The sequence below is a fragment of the Octopus bimaculoides genome, chromosome 7 (genome assembly GCF_046866305.1).
Source record: "Octopus bimaculoides isolate indiv1 chromosome 7, ASM4686630v1, whole genome shotgun sequence".
In the NCBI taxonomy this organism is placed as follows: Eukaryota; Metazoa; Mollusca; class Cephalopoda; order Octopoda; family Octopodidae; genus Octopus; species Octopus bimaculoides.
Genome location: NC_142934.1, coordinates 85,779,071 through 85,796,018, shown reverse-complemented (window position 1 = coordinate 85,796,018; position 16,948 = coordinate 85,779,071).

Below are 16,948 nucleotides of genomic sequence, written 5' to 3'. Positions count from 1 at the left end.
CCAACTTCAGTTTCTGGGGTCTTGATGGTCCAAATTAATAATTAGAAATTGATTTCATCGCCAGATGATACGAGCCTCCGTCTTCAGGAAAGAAATCTTACATTTCAGGTGTTGACGGAAAAGGGACTAAAGATAGAAGCATATTTCGGTCAACATCTCAAATGTAATCTTTAATTTGGACCACCGAGCCTCCATAAAAAACTGTTGGATTTGTAATACTCCTCTTCGGCCCCTTTAATTCTTGATATTATTTCTAGTCTGTGTAATCGGACTTTATTGTATGTAAACTTATATGCTTTTTTTGTATTTAATGGATTTACAATTCTTTGTATATTGACCAGCCTAACTTGCTTATTCTTACATTTTCTCCACTACCAGCTCAAGTTTAAACCTGCTGAGCACTATAAGTATATTCTATACGGAGAATATCTCATTCTCATCTATAAACTTTATATTAGCATGACTTTTTTTCTTGGTTCGACTACCATCCGCGTAGCATTTCTTATATTCCTTCCCACAACTTTCATCTCTTATGTCCCTGCCGTAAGGCTTTACTTCCACATACGCCAGCTTAATTTAATTCGTCCTTGGTCGAAAGACAGATGTTGTTAATGTCCTGTTGTTTGTATTTGTAATTGTGTGCCAAATCTTCGTTTTTTTTTTCGTCCTTGTTTTCGCATACATTCGCTTGCCTTCTTCCAATGAGTCTAGTGCTCTTAGCTTAGACTTTCTTGGGGCCGGCCAGATTGGAGCAGTCTCGAGTGTAACCGACCGAAACAGCAAAGATGATCTGGAACTCGACTGAGGATAGGAAGCTCTGAACGAGCCATCTTTGTTTTTTCCTGTCCTTTTTTGTATCGTCTAACTGTCCGGATGCTTTGTCGTCTCCTGTTACATTCTTCTACCTTTTTTGGTTTTCTTTGTATATATATAACCGCAACTGGCTTCTGTCAATTTCCGTCTACCAAATCCATCCAGAAGGCTTTGGTCGGCCCGAAGCAACTATAACAGGGATAGAGTAAACGACACTTGTCCAAGGTACTGATCAGTGGAACTGAAACCGTGACCATGTGGCCGAGAAACAAACTTCTTACCACTCCGTTGTTGACAGTCGACGACGATATATAGAATTCTACCTCTTTCACTCTGTTTACCACTTTTAAGCAATGGACTTATCAAGATTTTACATTTCGTTTGCTTTCAAAATTCAAGGGTCCTGTGTATCATAATATATATATATCTTATTTGGTTTAAATCTTGAAATATTCTTAGAGGCTCATCAATAACTAAATATTGTGTCCTACACAAACCAGTTGTACATAGTTATTCTTCCGCTATTGTCAAGGTGAAGCATCATTTGTCATATTTCTCTTACTTGAGAATAAAAGCCTGTTAAGTTGCTGCAATTTTCGTTCGTATATAACAAACGGAAAATGTTTTCTGTATTCTCCAGATGCTTTCATAGTTCTTCCTGATATATATATATATAAAATACAAATAATATGTGAGTATATGCATATATACATACATGTATGTACATACCTACATCTACATGTATATATAGATGTATATCTGCGTACAGGAAGTCACAAAAAATGTGGACAAAATGTAAAACAAGAATATAAACAAAGCACGGAAGACAAACTTTTTTTCGGACAACGGTAGGAACACATAGGAAAACACACAGAGAACATTTCCTTCATCAGTCGCTCCTATTCTAAACTTAGCGTTTACACATACACTTATCTAGATTGCCTGGCTGTAAAACGAACAATAGTCTTTCCCACATTATGGCGTATAGTTTGTCTGTAGCTTATCGTGTCCTTGCCAGGTACATAATGCTCAAGCAGCGATGGTTTGTTTTAAAAACATAAGCAATTTTTTTCTTGGCACTTGTTTGATTCTAGGTCATTGCTGCTAAGCAAAGATTTGATCGAACGTTTTCTACATACATACACACAAAAATATATACTTGTATGTACGTATGTATATATGTGTGCATGTATGTCTGTGCGTGTGTACGTGCATGTGTGTGAGTGTGCATGTGCTTGTATGTATGTATATATGTATTATGTGTGTGTGTATATGCAGGCGTGTATGTATAACTATACTCTTTTATTTGTCGTCTTACCCCTAGATTATTTCGGTATCCAAAACGTAATATACTATAATTAATTTAGACGACAATATATTTTCTATATAATGTTTTGCGCTCATCTAGTTTGAACAAATAATTTTTTAATAACATTTGAACAAATAATACTTGTAATAATTAGCATTTTTATTGTTATAATCGATTTATTAAAATGGGAAATGTTTCCAAAGAATGAACGAATTTATTTATTTCATGTCCGTGAAAGTAGAAACGAATTTAAACAAAACAGCAGGACATAGAAAATGTAGAAGAACAGCTTAATTAGTTAAGCATCGAATCCTAGTTGTAGTAGATTTAATTTCAGTTGACATCGTTGTCTATTCTGCCGGCTTAGTTTAACTTTTAATAAAATTATTTTTTTTCTAATCCAATAAAACAATTCTTTATCGTTACTGTTAAAGTTGAAGTCAGTGATGACGACAATATTTCTATTAAATTATTATATTCCCTCAGAAGATCTGAAGACAAGGAAAACAAATAAAAAATATTGAAGTTTTAAAAAAATAGATTACAACATGATTGATGAGACGAGAAAGTAAATGATTTCCTTCTTTGTAGCCTGACAGCAAAACGAAAACAATTACTCACAAGTTATTTTAGCTTTCTTCGTAATAGAAAATAATCTAAATTTCACCTTCATAACGAAACCTAAAATGGCGGCTGTGCGTTTTCTGAACTGTATCAATATTATTAAGTATTATATAAGTTTCTATATTAAGAACACTATCTTTATGTACAATCAAGAAAACATTATTTTGTACAGTCGATCATTTCTCTTAAATTGGATACTAATCTAATTTATCCTTTTCCCATAGAGTGACGCATTATTTTTATCTAAATCGATATTTTAATAAGGATGCTTATTATTCATTAATTTGCTAGTTTAAGCAAACTGTTTAAGAATTTTAATTAAACTTACAAAAACGTCACATAAAATATAACATCAAAGCTTGTTATCGCTTTCCTGGACAGCTAATCAGTTCTCATAATGATACATACGTCTGCTGCTGAGCGCATTGCGAAAATTCAATTTTCTGTGTTGAGATTACTTTTCAAAGACCTTAGTGAGCAGCAGAAATCGCAGAAAGAACACAATGAAACACTACAGATTGATTTATTAAATCCAAATATCCATTTCAAATAATTTATATTTTATTATTGATGTTCATTTCTGAAAATAACTAATTTCCTCATATTCATTTCCTCAAATAGCGAGCAGAAATTTCTACATCGTATAATACTTTCGTTCATTCTAATTGATCCGATTCTATACACAACGGAATTCAGAAACAATCTTTGTTGTGAACGCTGAAGCAAAAAGATAGATGAATCCCTGCTGGATATAATTACATCAGAAAACCTTACTAAAGCTTTTTAACACCAGTAAGAATGAATCTCGAGACAATAATAAACAACAACAATAATGTTTAGCATTTTGAAAGAGATTAAACTACTCCCAAAATCAAGACTATAGTCATTTGAGATTAAGTCTGTATAATTCTCGTTTTCCAAAGAAAATATATCCGCATTAATAAATGCATGATACGTCTTACATGATTACAACATATTTATACATACTTTTTTAATGTAGAGAAGTCAATATGTTGATACGAGGGTATAACGGTGATGGTACATTTCTTATCGAATTTTAAACAATGGATGGCAACTGCTTGATATCTACAAAATATTTAAAACCCCTGGAAACAATTTAGAAAATTACATACATTTCGTAATCTAGAGAATGTTGTACTTACTCCGTTTCACGCACAAGCACTAATATATATCTATACATACACTCCCATACACACATACTTTTGGATAGATAGATAAATAGATAGAGAGAGAGAGAGAGGGAGAGAGAGAGAGGGAGAGATAGATAGATGGATAGATAGATAGATAAACATACTGACAGACAACACGATATATATATATATATATATATATATATATATATATATATATATATATATACTATATATATATATATATATATGTATATATTATTATTATCATATATATATATGCATATATTTTAATTTAATATTTTCATATATATATGAAAAGTCTTGAGGCTCAAAAATGTAAATAAAACATTATACAAGACTTCAAGGCTCAAAAGGCTTGAGGGCTCAAAGCTTTTCATACAACCCTCGTATGTATGTACATTCTTTCACACAAGCATATATGTGTAGTATGTATGAAGCGGGTGGTATTTGTGTGTTTATGTATGTGCTTGTGTGTATTTATGTTTCTATGTATGTATTTGCAGCCCACATAATTTGTAAAAGAATATTACTCGGCAACGTACCATGTTTTCGTTTATGCTTAAGTAGTTCCAAACTGACATACACCTTCCTAACATTCCCGTTTATCAACACCCAGTGTCACATTCAGGATACGAGAGCTGGAGGAGAAGACAACTGCGCTAACATTTAGTTTGCACTCGTTTGCAGCTGAGTAAGTGGAAGTCACCTGAAATGAAGTCCATTTTCAACTACAAAACGAGCTATCCATTCACAGAATAGCACTCATGTCCTTCTGTCTGTGAGTCGAACAACACGAGCACTAGGCCGTGCTGCTCGACTCACAGACACATAGACATATACAGTTACACACGTATCTGCACGCATATATATATATATATATATATATATATATATATATATATATATATATATTATATATATATATATTGCAGATTACATGGTGAGGCCAACGCTGAAAAATAGTTACAAATGGATTGTTTTATCTGTTTGCATTAATGAATGTGCACATTTCCTTTCAGTACTTAATTTCTAAGATAATTACACGATTGGGATCCCTCAAAGCAGACCTTCTTTGAATTGTTCTTCTTTCCCTTACTTTTTTATCTCCACCTTTCTCTTTCTCTCTCTCTCTCTCTCTCTCTCTCTCTCTCTCTCTCTCTCTCTCTCTCTCTCTGTCTCGCTCTCTCTCTCTCTCTCTCTCTCTCTCTCTCTCTCTCTGTCTCGCTCTCTCTCTCTCTCTCTCTCTCTCTCTCTCTCTCTCTCTCTCTCTCTCTCTCTCTCTCTCTCTCTCTTCTTCCCTCATTCTTTTCTCTCTGTCTCACTATTTGCAGTTTTTAATACACAACTATTTCACATTTTATTCTTTTTATTTGTCTTTCTCTTTTATCATTTTTTCTGTATTTTTATTGGGTTTTTTTCTATCACAATATTTTGCTCTTTATATGTTTCTCTTTTAATAAATCAATTAAAAATCTTGCTATCTCTCCGGCTTCAAGTATTTCATCAGTGCAAGTGTAATGTAAAAAAAGTTTTCCTCTGAAGAACTGTAGTGGTTCAGCAACCAATTGCTCTGTGAATGCCCATTACAGAGAGTTCACGTAACTACAATTGCGAATATTAAGTACGAAACGAATTCGTTTGTTTAAGGGGTGTTTTGCCACTTCAAAGAATATTGTTGACAGTGATTTCGAAGTTTCAGCCATTTAAACTATCGTCGGACAGCAATGCATTAGAGTTAATTTTGGCGTTGTATCGTCTCTGTTGGTTTAAAGTCTTTCTTGGGTGTACCGGGTTTGCACGGGGTGCTAATTACGTTTTAGGGTGGCTTGTTACGAAAAGGTGTTTTCGAAAAATTATTTTTGATTGAATTTGGGATTAAGTTACCGTTTAGAATTTGTTCAGATGTGTAGAGTTTTGTAGTTGCTTTTCGTTCAATTGCATTTCATTCTTTCCTTTGACAATGTAAAGGTCAAAGGGACGCATTTTCATATACAAACACACACACACACACACACATATATATATATATATATATATATATATATATATATATATATATATATGTGTGTGTGTGTGTGTGTGTGTGTGTGTGTATATACATATATATATATATATATATATATATATATATATATATATATATATATGTATATATATATATATATATAAACACATATAAAAGTCAAAGAAACGCATTCACAAACACACACACACACACATATATATATATATATATATATATATATATGTATATACACATGTGTACGTTATTTGTAAACACATGCCTATATACATCCGAACAAACATTTGTATCGATTCTTATGCAACTACATATATATCTATGTATGTATTAAATACTCGCTCATATAAGACATACATACAAACGTAATTACTCATAAATATCAATATTATTACATAAAATTTATTAAATAAAATTACAATATTAACCAACTTTCTTGTATGCAGAACATAATCCTGTGGAGAGACGCATCTTCTATTGCTTCAACGAAGAAATTGTGAAAAAGTCTTTGATCTTTCTGAAGATCAAACATTTTCATATGATTCGTTTGCTCTCTCTGAAATAAAATCACTGAGGCACCGAATCCTCAACGATAACCTACCTTTCTACTAAGATAATTCCTCGATAAAACTACACAGGTTTTTTTTTCTGCGGTATGGCTAAAGGTTATTAAATATAATACTTACATTTATGGCTAAGGCTACTATAAATACAAAACTTAACCATTAATTCAATCATAACTCCTAGTCGCTGTGTTTTTTTCAGCGGGCCATGTTCCTGGTGCGGGTTTAACACTGATGCTTCATCCAGTGCTTCCGAATGTAATTTCTTTTGAGCATTTCCTCTCATTGTTCTAGCACACAATTAATAAAATAGAATTTTCAGTGGTAAGTTGAGAGGGAGAGAGAGAGAGAGAGAGAGTCAGAGTGATTCTGTGATTCTATAAATCCTGTTTTATCTTCAATCCTAGTTTAGGATTACTACGTCTGTACATCGCTTCGCAAAACCTACTCACGTTTAAGGTTGATAGAGTTTATAGCAAATCTTCTGTAAGTAATTAGCTACCAAACATTGATCATGTATGGAACGCCCTTGTTTGTTGGTCTGCTTGACCAAGGCCAGCCTAGTTTTAATGATCAAGTACCAAATTTGCACTAGCGCTATCAAAATATTTTTCTCAGAAAATAATAATCGTCATATTTCTATTGTATAAGCTTTTCAATCCCCAAATATATCCTTACTCTGTTGCACAGGTTGCATATCACATTTCTTCTTCTTCGTAAAAAGTGGTATCTTAAAATATATGGCGCCTCTGTATAGTCACGTCCAAAATAGTCTACTTTATCGCGTTCACATTTTCAAAAAAAAAAACATTTACTGGTTCTCAAAATCTTTCTTCTATGTTTGAAATTAATCTGTTGTCTATGCAGTACTGCAGTCTTCTCCAACCTTGAGCTTCTGATTACATTAAGGTTAACTTTCTGAACATTTTGAAATTATTGTTCGTGATGCTTTCATTTAACACGGAACTCTGAGGTCTTTCTGAATCGTATTTCTTTTTTCTTCTTGCATAGAGGCCGAAACGTTTTCCATTCTCTAGGCCAGTTATCACTTTTATATTAGAAATGTACTGACGTTTAAAAACACTTCGAACAATTTTCTTTTACTCCAAACAAAATAATCACAGACTCGTAAAAGGGAATATTCTTCTGAACAGCCGTTAGCCATGAACCCACCTTCGTGTTATTTCAGACGTATCACTTAACAAAAACAGCAGCTAACGACTGACAGCTGTCTAATTAAAGTGGTCCTTACGTGACCAAACTTATGTATCACATGCACTACACCTCGGGCTTTTAGATACTTTTCTCTTCATTAATTCTTCATGCATAACAACACTTAGCCACAACTGCATTCCCTGTTTGGTCTGTTTGATTTCTTCATCCATCTATCAACATATTTCAGGGAATTGCAGAAGTAACCCTACTACTCAACTAATTTCTCTCCCGCTTTTAAATCAGGCGTCCGGTTACATTTCCAAGTCGATGTCTTCAAACGTTGTAGTTTCCTTTAAGGCGGCGAGCTGTCAGAATCATTAGCACACTGAACAAAATGCTTAGCGGTATTTCGCCCGTCGCTACGTTCTGAGTTCAAATAACGCCGAGGTCGACTTTGCCTTTCACCCTTCCGGGGTTCGATTAAATAAGTATCAGTTACGCACTGGGGTCGATGTGATTGACTAAATTTGAGGCCTTGTGCTTCTAGTGGAAAGGTTTATAGTCTCCTTTCGCTCGTTCTTCTTAAACCATGATGTTTCCGAACAGCAGTATCCTAGACAATAAAGGACCTATATTGCCTCCCAGTAATCCACAGAGCGAAGTAAACGCCTAGCCCTATTCCAGTTTCATCCTCTTTGTTACCACATCATCTCATTGCCAACGCTCAGCCCATTATCTCCGGACGTAATGATACTGATACTTTCTCCCTTCTACTGTTTAATTTTTTTTATTTTTTTTTATATGCTTCAAATCTTAACTACAAATAAAGCATGCCATTTACGTCAACGGCAAAAAGATAGACATTATTTCTCCCTGAAAGAATTCTGTCCGAAAAGTATACAAACATGTCTTTCGTCATTTCGACTGAATAATGTAATTATTAGTGAGGTGTTCAAATCACAATAAATGAGTAGATAAAAAAAAGAACATTTCTGATTATGCCTTTACTAGTTTGTTTGTCTGAAATAACAAACTACTTACCAGATTCTCCAACCAACCACGCATTTACTCGCCTCAACTTTGCATCTACTGTCGTGAGGAACAGAAAACAACACCTCAAAGACACAGCTTCCTTCATCAGTGCAATAAGACAATTGCATAATAGGCCCAGCACCAAAGAAATAGTGTTGCACTATACAAAAGTAACCCAAATTCTAAGCCCTCTAATTTCTGACAAGCGTCAGACAACTCAACATTTTAAACCCTTTGAAAGCAAGCTCTCTTAAATATATTTTAAGAAATTTCCATTCACAAAATTTGACTGCCATGTCAAATCCAGAAAGCAATTCAGCTTTGAGTTGATGAATATAAACGACACAAAAAACGTGTGCCTCACTGGAGTCTTATATATCAGATACAAATATTTTAGACGACCACGATAAAAAGAAAGCCACCAAGATTAGTGTTAAACAATTAACACCTACTGACACAAAGACGAGAATCTTGATACACCAGGATGTCTTTTTCTGTTACATAACTCTGTCGCTAACTCTAACTTGTATATGAAAACATTTCTTAAATCAGTTTTAGTGAGACCGTAATTTTGTTTTCTTTTGTTTTCGAAATAACATAACTACACGCGTTACTCTTTGTGTAGGTGTCTACATGTTTGAAATAGGTGAGTAGTGATGTAATTCGGGAAAACCTGAACGGCCAACATCCGTTTTATGAGTTGATATCCATTTTAATGCTCCCTATGCATCTGACATTTATTTTATCAGTTGTAGAACGATGAAAACTGAAGTTGATTTAGAAGGTGATTGAAAGCTATGAAACAAAGATCGTAACTAACTACCGGGTACATATTTTGGTCGATATTCTTAAGATACTTAGGTGGCGAGCTGGCAGAAACGTTAGCACGCCGGGCGAAATGCTTAGCGGTATTTCGTCTGTCTTTACGTTCTGAGTTCAAATTCCGCCGAGGTCGACCTTGCCTTTCATCCTTTCGGGGTCCATAAATTAAGTACCATTTGCGTACTTGGGTCGATCTAATCGACTGGTCCCCTTCCCAAAAAATTTCGAGCCTTGTGCCTAGAGTAGAAAAGGATACTCTTAAGATTCTACAATTAAATTACTGGTAAGCTGATTTAATTCTCGTTTCAAGTTTTGGGACAAGGCCAGAAAGTTTCTGGAAGGGGATAAGTCGATTGCGTAGACTATAGTCTAGTTCTCAACTGGTGCTTATTTTATCGGCTAGAAGGGAAAGTCAACCTTGACGAAATTTGAATTCAGAACGTAAAGACGGACGGAACGCCGGCCCTACAGATCCTTCCTGCGTCATATAAACTCAGAGAACCGGTTTCCCTCCACCCCGGATTCTGTGGCGTATAATATATTCCCACCCTGGACGTGACGTCAGTGTATTGTATGAGTACTCATTTTTGCCGGTTGAGTAGGTTTGAACAACGTAAAAATCAACTGTTTTGCTCAAGAGCACAACGTGTCGCCCACTCCAGGATTCGAATCCACAATCTTACAACCATGAAACCAACACCCCTAACCCCTAAGCCACGCGCCTTCACGAGCTGGTTTAATATAAGAAATCAATATAGTCTGGTGAGTTATTGTTTTCCTCAAATCCATGTATTAACAGAATGGTTAATTTAAAATGAATCATTAATGAATATTGACTGGAAATTTAAAATTGATTCTGTAAATGAAGATGTTCCGAAATATTTAATAGATTCTTACATTGAAATCTTCATTTCTATGTTTTGTGTATCGAGAGTATGCCTGCCTGTCTGTCTTACAGAAACCATTCCGTTTTATATACAATAAACATGGAAATGACATATATATTAACACAGAGGGATTTCATATTACCAGTTGGCAGACACATGCCACGAATGTTATTATTTATATATTGCGCTGTAATGTTGCTTTGTAATCTCATTAACAACTATTTGATATAGCTGCTATTTTTCATCATAATCATCATCATCATCAGGAGATAAATGTCTCGACTCGTATGACTCATAAGGCCGGCATGCAGGTTTCCATACCGTTAACGGGACCAAGATAACAACACTTCCCCTCTCCCGTCAACGGTGCGCCGTCCCGTCACAGCATTACTCGTTTACAGCTGAGTACACCGAAGCGATATGAAATGAAATGATTTGCTCCAGGAACACAACGTTCCTGGAATTGAAGCATCGATCTCGCTATCGTGAGAGAAGCATCCTAATCTCTGCGCCACGCACTTTTTGCATCGACCTTTTTTCTCCGTGGAAGGAAGATGTAAGCGCTACAATAATTATTAATGATTTGCGGAAAGAGTGTGAAGGCGCATGGCTCAGTGGTTAGAGCGTCGTGCTTATGATCGCTAGGCTTTGAGTTCGATTCTCGGACCGGGCTGCGTGTTGTGTTCTTGAGCAAGACACTTTATTTCGCGTTAAGAATCAGTTGCGTACTGGGGTCGATCTAATCGATTGGCCCCACTCCCCCAAAATTTCGGGCCTTGTGCCTAGAGTAGAATAGAATATTACAGCAACATATGCTACAATTACTGAAGTCGTCAGGAAAATCAGAAAAAATTGTTCTCCCCAGACTACGCCGCGAACTCCATAGCAGAATTCAAATACAAACCTGACGAAGGAGTTACCTTCGAAGCATACTACAGGAAATATGAGAAAATCTTCGAGAAAGAATGTAAAGATTGGGACGACGAGATGAAAACGCGCTTAATCTTGAGAAAACTGGCGCCAACAGAACATGAACGACACAGTTATTATGTACTCCCAACAAAAACTTCGGACATAAACTTTAATGACACAATAGATACACTGCGTAAAAATTTCAGTGAAAACAGTTCATTTTTCAACACATGTTGGAAGTGGGTGAAGAAAAACAACGTCGCGGACCACATCACATTCGCTGGCTGAGTTAGCAGGGAATGCGAGTAGTTTAAGCTGAACGAATTAACGCCGCATATATTCAAATGCTCGATTTTTTTCACAGGGACTTACTACCGAAAAGGACGCACAAGTTAGAACAAGAATTTTCGTAAAGCTGGAACAAAGCTAGAATGTAACCCTACAGCAAGTGTCAGAAGAATGTGAAAGGATAAGCAAATTAAAACATGACACAGAGGAAATCGAACGGAAGGATTGTTTCCAAGTTAAAAAAAAAAAAGTGCGAAATAGTCAGAATAGAGATGAAGTATTTTCTATAAAACGGGACAAAAACAGGAAATAAACCAAAATTTTGCATGTCGATGTATACAACTCAGGAAAAATTGTTAATTTAAAAAAAAAGTAGAGTAATTTCGTTGTGGTAATATAGTGGTAATATGAAGACGCACTGTAGAACGATATTGAAATGTCACAACAACGGAAAAGAATAAGCAGTATGTCATCGGAAGAAATTGCAAATATAACGACGAGAAAATTGTGAACGCGAAAATCAGAAATAGAAATGATAAAATGAAATTAGACACTGGAATTAATATCACCATTATAACGGCAAAACTTGGAAATATATTGGTAAGCCGAAATTAATTAAATCAAAAAAATGTAGCACATGGTGTTACGGGGAAAAGATTATATTTTTTCGGTGAATTCATATGTAATGTAACATTTCGAGGTCAAACGAAAAAGGTTAAGATATATGTGTTAAAAAGTTCACCTAATCTATTCGGCACAGAGTGGATGGAACTATTGAAATTGTGGGACATGCCCATAGATGTTCTGTGTGGAAATATAGTCGGTTCAGTCAACGTTCGAATACGGCTGAAACAATAAGAATTGCAGTAAATTGAGTGGAACACCTGCATGTCAGCCAAAACATACAGGAACACCTGTATGTAAGTCAAAACGAAACGAAAAATTGCCCACAATAAAAAGTAGATGGTCCATGTTCGAGAGTACACATCGATTTCTTTGGTCCTTTAAACGATTCTAACTACTAAATGGTAGTTGATAGTTTTTCGACATGGCCTGAAATTCATAAGTATAAAGCACGAATCTCCTCAACTGTGATAAAGTTTTACTCGAATTGATTGCGAGATTTCGAATCCCAGACAAGATAGTGTCTGACAATGGAACACAATTTGTGTCTAGCGATTTTTTTTAATTTTGTGAAACGTTCATGGCAGAACATATAACTACGGCGCCATATCATCTCAGATCTCATAGAGAGGCAGAACGCTTTGTCAATATCTTCAAAACAGCCATTAGAAAATCAAATAAGGAAATCGCGAATGGTGTAGCTCTACAAAAATTCTTAAGAGTGTACTGTGTGACGTCAAATCCGAATTCACCAGCAAGTAGCTCACCAGTAGGTAGCTGATGTTTACAAGGAACGTAAAATCAGTCTTTGATAAATTGTTACCTGGCAAGAAAAGAAAAAAAGTGCCAGGGAAGATATAGTAAGATTCTTTAAAGTTGGTGAAAAAGTGTATATGAAGGAATACAATAACAGAAAGCAGAGTCGGGAAGATGGCATAATTAGCAAATGCAAATGTGAAACGTTGTATTTGGTAAAAAGTAAAACAGGCAGACAAAAGATATACAGGAACGAATAGAAAAAGAGATTTGTGGAAAGTGAACCAATGAAAATGGAGGAACCGATGGAATGATTGTAGGATACGTTCCACTGCAGGTGATTGAACCCAGGTGTACAAATGGGAGAAAATAAACACATAAAGAGTTCCTGAAGACTGAGGCCAATCGCAAAAAGTATTGTACGAAAAGAATCTCCAAAACTGAAGGTGGGGTGAATAAAAAATATTACTAAATAAAATGACACTTTCTAAGAAAAATTTAAAAGGGGAGATGTTGTAGGGAATGAGTAATAATGGTATACCCCTCCCACGTGAAGAATGGAATAACCTATTTACTGTAAGTAAAGAGAAGTACGTGAAGTACCGGAGTACGTAACAGGCGGTCAGAGATAGTCGTCGCTGTACTGGTTTTACTAAGTATACTATATACCAAAGTGGGCGTTATAACAATTCAGCATTTTAAGGATCATAACAATATCTATGTATCTACGTACGTATGTATATGTGTGTGTGTGTTTATGTATCGATGTATGTATAGATACACGTTTGTGTATATATATGTATGTGTGTGTGTGTGTGTGTGTATGTATGTATACAATACAGTGCTTATCTCAGGATACGAATCACCCAGCTTTCCTATGGCTGTGTTATGCAGTATGATATTTTGCATAAGAAAAGTGTTGTAGAGAAAGTTTCCTAAAATAGATGCTGGCGTCGCTGTATGGTAAGAAACTCGCTTTCCAACCACATGGTTCGGGGATTCCAACCACATGGTTCGGGGATTCCAACCACATGGTTCGGGGATTCCAACCACATGCCCCACTGTTTGAGACACACAGCGTGGCACTTTGGACAAGTGTCTTCTACTCAAGCCATGGACCAACCAAATTTGGTAGGCAGAAAATGAAAGAATCCCGTCGTGTATTTATATATATATATTACTTCAAGGTGACACCGCAGCTTGGCCGCACTCTAATGCCTGAAACAAGTAAAAAGTAAACTCCAGAATCCAGTTTTTAACATCTCGATTAATGATACGATGTCCTCATTAATGACACGAAGTTCTGTTACCTTTTACTAGTTTCAATTATTAGACCATGGCCATGCTGTGGCACCGGCTTAAAAATATTTATTCGAATTATTCGACCCCGGTACTGACTTTTTCAAGCCTGGTACTTAATCTTTCGGTTTTCTTTTGCCGAACTGCTAATTCACAGGGACATAAACATACCAATGACGGATGTATAGCACTGGTGGGGGACAAACACAGATACAAAGTCACACACACACACACACACACACACACACACACACACACACACACACACACACACACACACAGAGTTATATTTATTTATGGGCTTCTTTCAGTTTCCTTCTACCAAATCAACTCACAAGTAGAAAGACCGAAACCGGAACCATGTGGTTGGGAAGGAAACGAAAATATATTTAAAATGCGACTACATAGGGTTTTTAATATATATCGTGGCACTCTGTTGGTTCCAGTTGATCCGATCTCGAAACAGCCTGCTCGTGAAATTAACGTGCAAGTGGCTGAGCACTCCACAGACACATGTACCCTTAACATAATTCTCGGGGAGGTTCAGCGTGACAGTTTGACAAGTTTGGCCCTTTGAAATACAGGTACAACTGCAACAGCAAGAAACAGCGAGAGAAATTTGTGGTGAAAGAGTACAGCAGGGTTCGCCACCACCCCCTGCTGGAGCCACCAGAGCTTTAGGTGTTTCCGCTCAATAAACACTTACAACGCCCGGTCTGGGAATCGAAACCGCGATCCTACCACCGCGAATCGGCTACCTTAACAACTGGGCCATTGTGCCTCACACACACACACACACACACACACACACACACACACACACACACACACACACACACACACACACATATGAAGTAAGAAGCAGTATTCATTCGTTACCTGCGAAGTTTACGAAAAGCTTATTAAATATATAACAACACCTATTGGTTGCATTATATGTTCGAGTAGAAATATTGGATAGATATAAATAGTGTCCCAGGATATATAATACATCTTTTATATAAAGTTGTTTTTATTAAAAATGCATAACACTATTTACATAATTTATTCATTAAGAATACCATCGGTTGGAATCGTCTGACATATTCCATTCATTTTATAGTTATAGACAGTTTCACATCCAGGTTTCGATGTTGCTTTTTAAATATTGAATAAGCCAATCCCATGGAGTGGAGGTTGTAATTTCTATAAAATAAACTTCAAAGGGATATTTCTACAACGAAATATAAAAGACTTGACTTTTTCTGACCTCCTTATAATATTTACCCTATCGCAACATTTTTGGAATCCCCGCCCAGCTGGGAAATGGCATTTCTCCAAATAGATTTTGAAACGCAATGTTTTCCTTCACAGCAGGTTTTCTGATTCAGATCTGGTAATAAAATTCAGTTGCAAAGCTTCTCTTTATATAAACCATATTTTCTCATAAAACATAAAAGGGTAAAAAGGAAACACCATCTCACTGTCATAGCCACAGCTACAACAAACAAACGAAGCAGATGAGAAATTTAGCATCAATTAGTAAATTATTATCTTTTATTTGGTTCTGGAATTTCAGCCAATGTTAGAGGACAATACAGTGTCAGCCTCAGCAGTATATCAACACTGGGTCATTGAACAAAACATCCAAGTCCTTCAAATAATGACAGCGAAAGTCAGAGTTAATAACTTTAAGTGTCTTCATGCTCTTCTGATTTCATGAGACAGTAAACACAAATAGTGTAATCTTGCTTTCGTTCTATCTAGCCTTACTTCATTGGTAATCGAAATAGCTACTACTTACTCTTCTGCTATATATTCGTCAGATTGGTGTATATCTGCAAATTCATAGAGAAGTGTGCAATCATGTGACTCCCATGTTAAGTTTATGAGTTTTCTGAAGGCATTTAGTAGCATAAGTGAAATTAAATTACTTCAAACAAGATTCAGAAACTGTTTGCATTCAAAACTTACCAAAAGCACAGATGATTTGTATTGATCTTTACCAAGTTGCCTTAGCTGCTTTATTTCACAGGCAGACACAGCATATGTATAGTAAACGAGGATATAAATGGATAATTTCCATGTCGCTGTGAGGAAATGAATTAACATCTATTGATAATCGAACTTGTAGTATTAGTGCGCAAGCTTGCTTTATTATTTGCTAGGCGGAAATCACAATCGAATCCTCTACTATTGGTTATTTTATTTACTTTTCACCTATGTTTATTCAATCAGCTGGACTGAATGTATTTGGAGCTCAATTGCTCTCAGCAAATGTATACACCTTGGTTTCCAATTCACGATGTTGTGTCTGTAAGGTGTAGCTGACATATCATTCAACCAACATCAACTTACCACTTGAAAGTAATGTTAATAAACAGAATTAGAAACAACATTACGAATAAGGTGGAAAACAGAAGTGTATTTGTCACACAGAATTCTAAATAATACAATCACGCCAATATTATAACAGAAACAATATTATAGTCAAAGGATATTTTTTCAGATAGATTTACAAGATCTCTGTATCTAAATGATCTTGTGATTATGGTTATGATTCTGTTTGAGCCAAATAGGAAATATTCAAAGCTTACTTCAATATTAGGTCACCGTAAGGCAGCGAGCAAGCAGAAGCATTATCACGACGGGCGAAATGCTAACTGGTATTTCGTATGTCTTTACGTTCT